Below are 12393 nucleotides of genomic sequence, written 5' to 3' on the forward strand. Positions count from 1 at the left end.
CCCCACCCCGCCCCATCCCCGCCATGCCGTCGCCAGGGGGATTTACTTAAGGGGATGGTGTCGTGTTCGAGAGGGTTTAGTTCGCGTTAACGGCCTCCCTTGGAGATAGTCCCGTCCCTGCTCGAGAAGGCGCAGCTAGGGGCGCAGCGCCAGTGGGGTGGTGGGTGGGGCGCAACTTCCTCTCGTTATGTATTGTCAACGCATCAGCTTGCATGGCATTGTGATGTGTTTCACTCTGCCTTTTCTATTTTTTTCAATTTCCTTATGTCAATGGTCAGTTGCAGTAGTTGTCTCCGGTTTTGTCGCGTAAGGCACGTGGCCTGCTTGACTTGAGCCGACGCCTGACCGGTATAGTCCATCTCCCTGTGCAAATGCCGCATAGCCCGCTCGCGGAGGGTGCTTGGGCAGCTACTGACCAGCACACTGCGGCAATTACAAGTTTTATGTGCTTTCTTTAAGGGCCCCGTTGTTGCGTTATTAAACGAGCTCGCCTTTAAGACTTGACGGTTTCAAAATGACACATTGTAGGCTGAGCGCGCGGCGGCACGTGCGTGAGTAAGTGGGTTTCCATTGGAGACAGAAGATTGAAACTATAGCGACCTCTTGAAATGATTGTGTTCGTGAGAATTGCTGCAAAAGAGGCTGTAAAGTGGTGTACATATATTTTTTTGCTCTCCGTAAGGGCATTCTGTGCAACAATCCCCATGACGAGTTGTGGTGGGGGGAAAATTGTGAACTTAAAGGGCTTCATACCCTTCGTGTCCTTAACGTTTCGCTTTCTCTGGATGTCGTTCACCGAGGGCATTGTTGCAGACAGCTAACCAATACGGAGCAAGGTAAACAACAACAATGAGCTGCCGGACAAAGTGCAGTTAGCTCTGTTCGTTGAACGCAACAATGTCTGGGTCGTTCCCGGTGCCCTGTAAGCGAGCAATAACTGGCAGCTCCAAGGCAAGACAATATACAAAAAATAAATCGGATGAAATGGAAACTCATTACGATCAGTAAGTATTCTTTTTCACCTTGGCTTTCTGACATCTATGCTCATTTCGCTCTGTGCTTTTGTCGCATTCCTCAGCTAGTGTCAGCTAAACATCATGGATAACAAAACATAGTGAAAAAGGAAAAAAAACGAAAACGGTGTTCTCTGAACTTTTGAAGTACCGCCCTCACACGCCCACACACCTATACGCACCCAGTGAGGCACCCCGACCCAACCCACGGCTGGGCGCGCTGTATATAACGCGTGGAAATAAGCTGTCGGAAACTAGTTTGCAATCCACTCGCGAGTCTTTTCATCTCGCCGCCATTGGAGTGAGTGAGACGGGCGGCTCCGTGTGTGAAGGAGACGGAGAGAGAGAGAGAGAGAGAGAGAGAGAGAGAGAGAGAGAGAGAGAGAGACAGCTTACTTAGGCGGCGGCTCATTAAAACATTTAGCGGACGTAAAAATCGAGGAACACAGGAGGGTAGTGTGAGGGCTGAGGCGGGGTGGTGGTTGGTGGCGGTCCCCGCCCCGCCCCGCCTCAAGAGCGTGAACGCAGCTCGCAGCCGCGCTCCTCACGGCGGCCTGGGAAACAACTTCCGGTTCTCCTGCTCGTAATTATCGCGGGCTTGCTGCCTCATTCCGTGGTGCAGACATGTTGGTTTTAATTAAATTGTGTACTTAGCATAATCTTGTTCCCGCGGACGGTGGGGGGCGGGCATCGCTTCTACTCTGTTGAAGAAAAAAAATTTGACCATGAGCGCATTTTCCTCTTCGAACAATAACATCCATTGGGTAGTTTCGTTGCGCCCCTGTCGCCTCTCATTGGCCGGTCTTCCCGGCGCCACGTCACGGACACGCCGGCTCGCCTGCCCGCCCAACGCTGCCATTTGGGCGCGTCGAATCAGAGTAATGACTCACTAAATTCTTTTGTTGTCTTTCTCTCTGTCTCCTCGTAGAGCTGTGTTTGTGCGGGTCATCCCCCCCCCCTTTCCTAGCAGCCTCATTCATTACTTTGCTCTGCTCTCTCCATGACTTGTCCATGTTTGAGCAAGCTGATTGCCTTTTCTGTTTCATGTCAGCCATTTTGTTAGGCTATGATGGGATGCGCCATCAGCAAGATAGTCAGCGATGTGTGTGTAGTGGACATAATGCAATATTTTTTGTGGTTCTATTTGAAAACAAGTGCGGAGGTGAACGTAGTATAATTTACAATGTAAGTACAGTCATTGTCCCTAAATTCGGACGGTTTTTGAGGGAAAACGCCTGTTACATGTAGAATTTTTGAATTATGAAAAATCGCTGGGGATTCTAGAATCCTTACGTCGAGACGCACCTACCACTGTCCGAAAATATTTTTTCGCGCTAACGGTAAAGGGGTGAGGGCTGTTTGAATCGTGTCCGTATTTAGGAACCAATGCGTCCTAAATTCGGACAGCTTTGAAAAATTAAGAAAAGTGAAAATTTTTGGGGGGGTATAGAAACTTTATGAAAAAATTTGACCTTACCCTACCGTCCAAATTTTTTTATCTGGTATATTTTAGTCGCCAGAACTGCTTAAATATCGCTTTTAACGTGCCCTAAATTCGGACAGTAATCACTTTTGCATGTAAAAGCCTATGTCCGAATTTAGGGCGCATTGCAAAAACGCTTCCCAAAACTAAACCGTGCGACGAAAAATCAAAATCTTGGTGTAATATTGTAGATAAAAGTACCAAGTTTCACATATGTTGTGGTCAGAATAACCCGAGCTTACACTGTTCGGAGCCCCAAATTCTTTCAAGACACATTTAAAAACGCCTTTTTTGGGGGGTTAAAAATACAAATTTCAGGAATTTCTGGAGGAAGCAATATCACTCACACATTTATTTTTTTTGGCAGAAATGGAAACTTGGTGGTCTTACCTTTCCACCAAACCCATAGAAGTTAAATTTTGTCAACGCAGGATGGATTTGGAGGCAACATTAGTGAAATACGGCACAATGTCCGAATTTAGGGCGCAAGTCCGTGTAGTGCAAAATCTGAAATTACTTTTGAAACCTCTGTGTGAGAGAGTGTCGTACCCCGTGCGTCAAATATCGTCAAAAACATGTGTCGGCCCTAGGACGCGCTCTGCCTCACATCAATAGGAACGGTACAAAGTCTCTCCGTCCTGTAGGAATAGGAAACTTTGGTGCTCGTGAGACTGTCTCATTACAAAGCTTTCCATAGTTGGTGTGGTGAGCCTGCCGTGCGGACAGCAGCAGAGCTTGTCTTGTCCCACTGGACAGGCTCATCACGACAGCAATCTCTGTGATGCCGCCGGCGCCCCCATCCCTGCTGCACAACAACACATTCAGATTCCCTGCTCTTTCATGAAATTAAATTTTCGTAATTAACGCTGCTCTGTCCGCTATGTCAGAGTCTCCCCCTCCTCTTCCTGGTCTCGGTCTCTCTCTCGCCTGTGCACGTTTCTCGCCGGCCCGCTGTCTCTGTTGCACTGGAGTGTTATGCCAACCCCGGGGATGAGGGCCGTGTTGTAGGCGGTAATGAATCTCTGGTCCACACCGCTCCCCCCCCCCCCCCCCGAGCACATTTTACCACCCCACCCCCCGCGCGGCGGAAACTCATCCCAACCCTCCAGCCGGGCAAACGACCACCGCACAAACACTTTACCAAAGCCGCCATATTTCTTATATTTCACGCCTTTAATATCTGCCTATAGTTATATAGCAAATTTAATGTGATTTCTCTAAAACTGTCCCTTCTCATGTATTGTTCGTATCTTTTTAAATCTTACACCTCTGCCAACCCCTTTGGTCTAAGCACGCTCGCTCGCGCGGTTCACGTATTCCACAGGTGTGCCAACAATAAAATTGTCCGCCCGAGTCAGCGAACCAAATTGCTCAAACTGCTGCTGCTGCTGAACTGCTGCTCCCTTCTCCTCTGCAGGTCACGTCGTCTGCAAAGCCGTGATCGAAATATTGGATCAGTGTCGGCTTTTGCACCCAAAACCTACAACCGCTATACAATATCAACTCTGCAAAACACAGCGCTTCAAAATATACTTTTGCACAGAGATTACAAACGAGAAAAGGAAATTGCCGCCAATTTGTGTGTTTTTCTCTCTCCAGACGCAGTGAGTCACTGACGACATGTTGGTCACATGACCGGCCGGTCTGAGCGCTCTTCGTGGTCACGTCGATTATTGCACGTCATAAAAACACCTGTGGAGGGCCTCGGTCCGCCCCGCCCTGCCCCGCTCCGTGCCGTTAATGCAACACTTTCCCTTCAAGACTCGAATATGAGTTATAAAATATGCCCGATGTATATGGCGGCGATATTATTACACAGAGATGTGGGCGGAATGTCTATCGGCTCGTGCGGCTTTATGTATCGTTTAGTTGATCATTAAGCTCTTGTGAACACCCCCTTGACCGCGCGTAGCGGCGGCCAGCTAGAGCTGCGGTTATGCGCAACGGGCTGCGGCTCAAACTAAATGCATTTCCTTATCATGTGCATCGTTTAATATTTTAAGCGTGTGAATTGCAGTATTACGTTTCGCACTTGGACAATTACCAACATGTAGATGCAAAACTGTGAACGGCGTATACGACCGACGACATTAAAAAACGACACCATCGACGCATGAGACTTTCTCAGTCTCTTCAGTTTCGGACAGCTCGCGGAAATCGTGTAGCAAACCGGCGTTTTGAGTGATAAATTAAAACCGAATTGCCCCAAAAAGGTTATAGTTCATCACTTAAAAAGAAACGTCAACCGAAACTTGGCTATAAGCGACTTCTCTTCGACAAGAACTTTGACTCTCTTATTGGGTGAACACGACTATGTAAATCCACTACTTTTTAACCCGTTGAGTGCCAGGCCAAAAAGGAAGAATATCTAAGAAAATGTCCCACAGGCGAGCCGAGGCGAGCTATTTGTGACACAACCATATGTGCACCGAGGTCAACAGTCAACGTTTTCAGATTTCGCGAAAACACGAGCTGAACCTCGGTCTGGTCGAAAACTTTGCTGGTTGGACCTGGGTACTGACTTTTCTTCATAGAAGATGCCTTGCAGCGAATTCCTCTCTCGTCTCATCACTTTCATTTCTGGAGCAAACCTTTAACTTTTCTTGTCTGCTTCCTCAACGGCGCCATGCTGTGTCGCCTTCCTCCAGGTGCGCCCAGAAACAGGAAACCAGTCCGATTCTGACGTCAGAGACAGCTTGCTGAGTTGCTGATTTACGGTTCAACGGCTGTGCGTGTGTGTGCGTGCACGCTCCTATGGCACAATAGCGCATTGTAGGCGTTGGCACATCAAGCATGGCACGACAGATCTCCTTCCCGCGGAACATCCAGCATCAGCAAGAGCAGCATCCTGCAGCAAGTTCTACCCGGCATAGACTTCCATAAGGACGCGGCTGGAACGATCATATTACCACGCGCTTGCAAAGTTACTTCAGGAAACAGCGGCATTGGTTTTTGACGTTTTCAGTAACGAACAACTAAACGGTATCAGACACAACAGAGAATAACTGAGCCGCCAGCTAGAGGCGATGGTCGAGCACATCGGAGAACACCTGGGTCCCTATACTCCAGCCTGCGCCTTGTGCTCCCTGTGCGCACCGCTACCAACCTCATTGACTGCACCCTAAAACGGTCGTCACTATATGCGGGTGTTGTATAACTCTTACTGCTCACGTTATGAGGTCCGTACTGGGTCAGCCATCGGCAGCCCTGACCTTGCCCTCTACGCGTCTCATCCTTTCCGTTTATTGCGAAAGAATTAAAATGGTCTCGGAGAAGGCGTACTGGCCCACCTGTGCGTGGCTGCCTTATACAGTGCTGCACAGAAAAAACGTTCCAGAATGTATGGAAGAGTTAAAAAGAGAGGGGAAAAAACATGAAAGAAAGGCAAAAAAATTCACGACGTGTCGTCCGATGCAGCTCGGAGGGTTGCCCTGCTGTAGTAGAAGCTCGCTGGAGTTCTCTGCTCACCGTAGGAAGAGGGAGAGACAGAGAAAAGAGCCGAGAAGAGAGAGACAGAGGAAGAGAGGAGGTGGGAGGGAGGGAAGGGCGGTGAAGGGGGACGCGCGCTCTGGGAGGGGCGGCAGCGCGCTTGTGGACTGGTGGTGGGGGAAGCGATCTAGCGCGGCAAGGAGGGGAAGAGGAGAAGAAGAAAAAAGGAAGAATCATATGAACCCACGATCAAACTGGCAGGGAGAGAGAGAGGGCAGTAAAGCAGAGAGAGAGGGAGTGGTAGGGAGGGGAGGCCCGCTGCAGTGTGGCGTCGCGTGCAGTGCAGTGCGGAGGGGAGGACGAAGGAGAGAGGCAGAGAAAGAGAGAGAGAGGAGAGCGAAAAGAGAGAAGATTGCGAAGCGCAGGCACGACGAAGGGAAGCACAAGGGAGACGGCCGGAGCGAGCCCCCCTCCTCACAGGGCCCGAGCACGCCCGCCCCGCCCCAGCCCGTCACTGGACCCAAGGCGTTTGTTCGAGTTGCCGCCGAGGACGTCGACGTAGACCGTCTCCCGCCCCGTCCGAGATCGGCTCCAGCCCGCGTCCCGGAAGCACGCGCTCCCCGCCTGCCTGCCTGCCTGCCTGTCCGCCTGCTGGCCGCCAGCCCGGTCGACCCATTTGCTCCGGTTTCTCGCCGAACCCTTTTTTTCTGCGCCCTTCTTGACCGTGCCGACGCCGCTGTTTTACAGCCCCGGGAGTTTTAAACAAACACACTCACACATACACACACTTCGTGTTTGGTGTTCGTGAGCAGCTGCTGCTGGTGCTGCCGGTGATAGTGTGACACATGTGTGCGTGCAAGTGAAGTGAAGACGACCAAGAGGGGAATAGTGTGCAAGTGATTGTGTTGTGCAAAGTGCGACTGCTGCAAAATTAGTGAACACCATCAGAACGACCATCGCCGCTAGCAAGAGGCCGTCGCCAGTGCTTGCCATGGTGTTCCCGGTGCACGTCAACTGAGGCCAGCGGATTAACGGAAGTGACGAGGTGGGTGAGTTCTGCCCCTTTATGGCGGTCCGGTGTGGGTCCAGCCGTCCCTTCCGTTTTGAATCTCCCGCCCACCATATCTTGTTATTGTTGTTGTTTACAACCCGAATTACGCGCCACCCCGCAGCGGCAGCAGTGCAATGTGAAGTAGATTTATACGTTTATTGCGGCTATCGGGCGTTTGCGTGTGTGTGTGTGTGTGTGTGTATGTGTATGTCGGTATATGCGAGGATGTGTATGTCAGTAGTGTGTTTCCGACACCTGGCTTGCTTGGCTGGGGCGTTGCCGAGTAGCGCATACTATAAATGTTTCTTTGGGCCATATATAATTATTGTTTGAATTTTGTTTCACTGTACCGAAATATCTTAAATTTCGTGGCGTTAGTTTGCCGAACATGGCGCGTGGTTTTCCAAGTTCAGCCGATCAAAGAACAAATCGATTGTATCTGGTCGATCTGGTGTCATTTGAAGCGCGGGAACATATATAGTTACACGCGTAATAACTCAGTACATATCCGGAGGAAGGTGATAGTTTTTAATGATGATCATGAATGACCTGTCCTTAACATAGGCAAGACCATTCTTCCACTCGGGCAAACCGTGTACGAGAAATATAATCAGTCCCGACTATTTATCAATGATATATCAATGACTATCTAAATTTATCTTTATTGGATAATAATCACGCAATACTAATGGTAAATTTGTTGATTTGTGGTGAGTGTTGTTCATGATTAAAGATTTTTCGATTATGTATGATTACCGGAGTAATCTCAAGTCCATTCGATGATTTTAGAAGTACATTTTATAGTCGTTTTTCAAACTTATTGAGTTTTATTGGTTCTTTTGAAATTGATTATCATGATTTTACGATCGTCAGTGATTATCTAGGAGGTGTATACGAGGAAAGTAGTAGACCCTTGATCATAGGTGCCACGACCACGGGACGACGGGTATTAGTGTTTAGGCCCACACTAATGTGATGTGTGAACTACCCTTGGCGTTACGTGCGAGTTTTCTGTCCCCAGCTGATCTCATTGTGTCTGTTCTTTTGTCCGAAAAAGGAGATACTCCCCAGCAGGGCACTGGGTTTCTCATTATACATTCTGTTTTTTCTCACGTCTGTCGCAGACGTGCCTTTCGAGAACCTTTTAGCGATGCAAAAGTGAAGAGGGCTTTTTATTTTTTGTCCAGTGTGTGGCTTCGAGAGAACTCGCACTGGAGAAGAATGGAGTGGTGTGGTGCGAGCGGAATTTTCTCAGTGCTCTGCTTGAAACCAACAGAAAATGAAGTAAGTCATTATATTTAACGTTGTAGACGCCGATGCCGTCGCCGGGTGGTCGGAGCTGACAGAAGGATGATGTGTGGTGTGTGTGCCTATTTTCTAGTTTCAAGTACCTATGTAGTACCGAGCTGGTTAGCTGATTAGACATGAGGTCATGTCCACATTCGGCGGTAGGCATGCTATGCTAGGCAATGCATTGGTTCACCGCGGCTCGGCGGGTGAGTAAATTAATGTCTGTCTTTTTATGTTTTCGCTGCACTGCTGGTAGGCTGAGTAGTCTGCACTGTTTGACGTAAAGGCGATCAGAGTGGATAAACTGGCAAAAAAAGGGGTAATTTATTAATTAAAATTCAAAAGCAGTTCCCTAATGTTCTTTTTGCGTCCTGAGAGTCGAGTAGGGCCCACTTAGCACGGTGGGAAATTGGCAGTATGTGAAGTATAGTAAGGAAGTAAATTTACACCTTGCCTTAATAATCAGAATGAAAATAAGGTATGCGAAAATATTACTTTTGTGGGTGGAAAAATCCTAATTGTGTTTCATTAGGCTCAAAATTGGGCTCGCGTCCGTGCCAGACCACTCATGAATTCAGATTTGGCCTTCTCCGCGGGCTGTCTTTTCCGCTGCGTTTTATGAGAACATGAAAGTGATAAAACCGTAATTGATGCCCGGCGGCCTTAATCGCCTCAAATTATAGAGCAGCAGTAAATCTTATGATTGATGGTCTTTGCCTTTCGTCATTATAACGGCCGTGAATCAAGAATGAAACGAAACTTAACTGAAATAGATCGAGACTCAACAATCAAAATGTCCGTCCGTACCCGGGTTGCCAACTACTACAACTTTCACACAATCTTATCCGGAAATGTTTTCCGTACGTCATTTTTTTATACATTTGTAAGCGAAAAAAGAACACGGTTTTACGCGTGTATAAGCTGTGCGAAACTGATAGCGCATCCGGGGCGCACCGCTGCGCACACAACCGATAAGAAGGCACCGCAACCTTATCGAGCAAAGCCCGACACCTCACTTTTTTGGTGAAGAATAAGTGACTTGCCTGATGTTATACAATTTATCTTATGTGTGACCGTTTACTTTTCAGGTTAAATGCAAAGAACACGTAGCTCACCGTTTCTTTTCAATGCCCGAATCCATAAACCTCTAACTTACTACGGCAAAGACAAACACTTCTGGAGTTCTTTCAGCGTTTTTACGGCCATCTTTCCTCCCCCCAAAAATGCGTAGCGCATCGTCGTAAACATTCCAGTCTTGACCACGGGGCAGTAGAGGCATTCCGACCGTCAGATAGCAAATAGTGTCGTTGAAAGTGAAAGCTGTAATAGTCCGCAGTTATTGGCACTTTGGCTGGTTCTTATCGCACCGTAATGGCGCTCGGAGGTGATTGTAGCGACCGAGCATGCAACAATCCATCAAAACACCTGTGAGAGGCCTAGTCGAATCATCTTGATATCACAGCAAATTTTAAGTACAAGCGAGATCAACGTTTTTTCTTGAAATCTGGGTTGATTTTTTTGTGTAGTTGAAGAAAAGGGAAGATAGGGTCTGCTTGTGTTTTTTTTATGAGTCCATTTTTGCCACAAATATGCAACAGCTGCGGTAGTTTTACTCTTTTATTGTGACAATTGTACTTTTCCGTCTTTATAACTTGAAGATGTAACACTACTTTTTTCAAATTGAAGCCCGTGCTCTCGTTGTACACTGGATAAGATGCCCTCTCAATATCCATGTCTCGCACAGGCCCTTTTAATTCAGCGGGGCTCTCCATCCCGGTCCCACAGGCGGACAGCGCCAAGCGATGGTCCAGCGCGCAGCTTCTCGCCGCCGCCGCCTCAGCCTCCCGTTGCCGTGGAGACGGTCTTGGTATTGGCGGGCTGCGCGCAGGCGCGCCGGACAGGGCCTGGCTGGTGGTGGGGGAAGGGAGGCACGCGCCGGCCATATTCTCGTAGAGTGGCCAATCGGAGGGCAGAAAAAACGACCGGCCGGCGGCTCGGCGGCTCCTCGAGCGGCAGACTCGGCAGGCCGGAGCTGCGCGCTGTTGCCACTCCGCTCCGCCACCGCCGCCAGCCGAGACGATCCGGCCGAGCCGGGCCGAGCCGAGCCGAGACGAGACGAGGCTGGCCGAGCCGGGCCGAGCCGAGCCTGGCCGAGCCTGGCTGAGCCCAGTCGAGCCCGTCCGAACGCAACCCAACCGAGACGGGACGAGCCGAGCCCATCGCGTGACCACCGGGTAGACCAACGTTGCCGGCACGTGAGCTTGATTTTTTTTCGCGACGAGAAAATCGATTTATTGTACTCATGTGCTCCGAAAAAATAAACATGTGAGTTCTGTTTGACTCCAATTCTAAAATCGTGTGCTATAAATTTTATATTTTAATAAATTTATTTTTGAAATCCTTTGCACTGTGAAAAATATATTTGTACATGTACAATATATTTTGTAAGTTGCCATTTACAATACGAGTCGTACATGTACAACCTCCCACTGTCGCTCCATATTCGATTCCAGGTCGATACATAGGGCTAGTAAATTGTACAATTTTAGATTGTACTTGTACGACTTCTTCCATGGAAAATTTTCCTGTACCCGTACGACAATTTTTCACAGAGTGTAGAAGATAAAACAATTTTCGCATTTTGCTTGCTATTATCTTAATCCAGAATTTGTCTACCTGGAAACAAACCGATTAACTGAACGTTTCATGACATTTGGATCTGGATATTTAATGGCTAATTACGCACCGATCATAATCTTAGTTTGCTTTTGCTTGGTCTGGTCCATTTGAATTTGGCGCTACGCTTGAGCAGACGTGGTGCGTTGCCAGGCAACGGTTGGGAGCGAAGGGGTGGGGGGGCACGCGGGCTCACGCGTGCGCGCGCATCGTCTTGCTCGAATGGCCGTCTCTCCGCGCAGTTCCGTGCTCCTACGTCAGAGCGAGCCACCGGTCGTGAACCGACTGCACCGCCACGGTTACGGTGCGGCGGGAGGACTGGGCCATTGACGGGTTTGTGGCGATGGGCTTTACGGCCCCTGAGGAGGAAGGCCACTGCCACGGGCCAAAAGGGTGACGTTGACTGCACGGATAAATGTTTGGGTAAATTCGGTTTGAGCCTGAAATGTCACCGTGCTATTGTTATGTTTTGTTTATGCGTTCAGGCATGTATATGTTTAACGTATTACTATAACCATATTTTCAGAATGAATGTTCTCGCATTTTCTGCACTGTTCACTTCAAATTCAACATGCGCCTAAATAATTTCTGAACTGCTTGTTTTGCGGCGATACTCCGCGTCAGGGCTGGGGTGGCGGCGGGCGATACCCCGGGCGGCGCGCAGGGGATACGCAGTGCGCCAGGGCCGCCAGGCGAGCAGCCGGGCGCGCTGCCCAAAAGTTCAGCCTCCTCCCGCTGGATAGCGCTCGCCTCCGCGCGCCAGCATGGCTCCGAACAGGACGCCTCCATCCCGTGCGGTCGGGTCGGCACCCCTCCAAGACGGAACGGGTAAAAATGGATCTGTTTTCGCTTGTTTAATTATTAATTTGATGGCAGTTGTGTTGGGTCGATTAAAATCAAGATAATTGGAGAATGACAATTTTGTGAGTCCTGGACATGGCTGGCGCTTGACGAGCGTTTGCGTTTTATCCCTTTAAATCTCGTTCCTTTTTATCTTAAAATATTTTTGAAGTATTCAGGAAGCTCAATTTGGAAAACCCAAAAATGTGATTTGGGAACTTGATATTCCTAATTACATTGCGCGTGTGTGTTACTCGAAAAAAGCGCAATATACAGTGAAAAATTCAAGTATAGTCCAGGAGAAATGTATATGCCAGGAACACATTCTTTCGGCTGTGTTGTTCTTTTATTTTCGCGCGCGCGAGTTTCTTCAGAACCACTTTGACTTCTCAATCGCGGAGAGAACCTTTATCCGGCCATAAGCCAGGTAACATTTTGTGTCCGTTTTCTCTGGAGAGGAGCACTGGAGCTGGAGCGCGCCGGTCCAGCCTGACGTGTATACGGTCGAGGTTGTCACCCGTGCGGTCTTCTTATACCGCTCCCGAGGGGTCTGCAACTCGCCTCAGCCGTGTACTTTTGAGTATAGATTATAAGGATTATAGCGTGATTAT

At 48.8% G+C, this 12393-nt stretch overlaps 1 protein-coding gene across 8 annotated transcripts in view; it reads left to right on the forward strand.

Moving 5' to 3' along the window:
* Nucleotides 1-12393, forward strand: part of LOC113202765 (splicing factor, proline- and glutamine-rich-like) — a 147547-nt gene that overhangs the window by 36543 nt on the left and 98611 nt on the right. For 2 of the 8 annotated variants that reach the window (XM_052269790.1, XM_052269791.1), the window contains exon 1: nt 6358-6974. The exons of 3 other annotated variants lie outside the window; for them this stretch is intronic. The gene's annotated coding sequence lies outside the window, so the exon portion shown is untranslated. Of the gene's footprint in view, nt 1-6357; nt 6975-10328; nt 10522-11566; nt 11771-12393 lie in introns of those variants that run through there. 3 more of the 8 variants (XM_052269786.1, XM_052269788.1, XM_052269789.1) reach the window with 2 other exon arrangements.

Source organism: Frankliniella occidentalis, unplaced genomic scaffold (assembly GCF_000697945.3).
Source record: "Frankliniella occidentalis isolate FOCC.00 unplaced genomic scaffold, Focc_3.1 Scaffold102, whole genome shotgun sequence".
In the NCBI taxonomy this organism is placed as follows: Eukaryota; Metazoa; Arthropoda; class Insecta; order Thysanoptera; family Thripidae; genus Frankliniella; species Frankliniella occidentalis.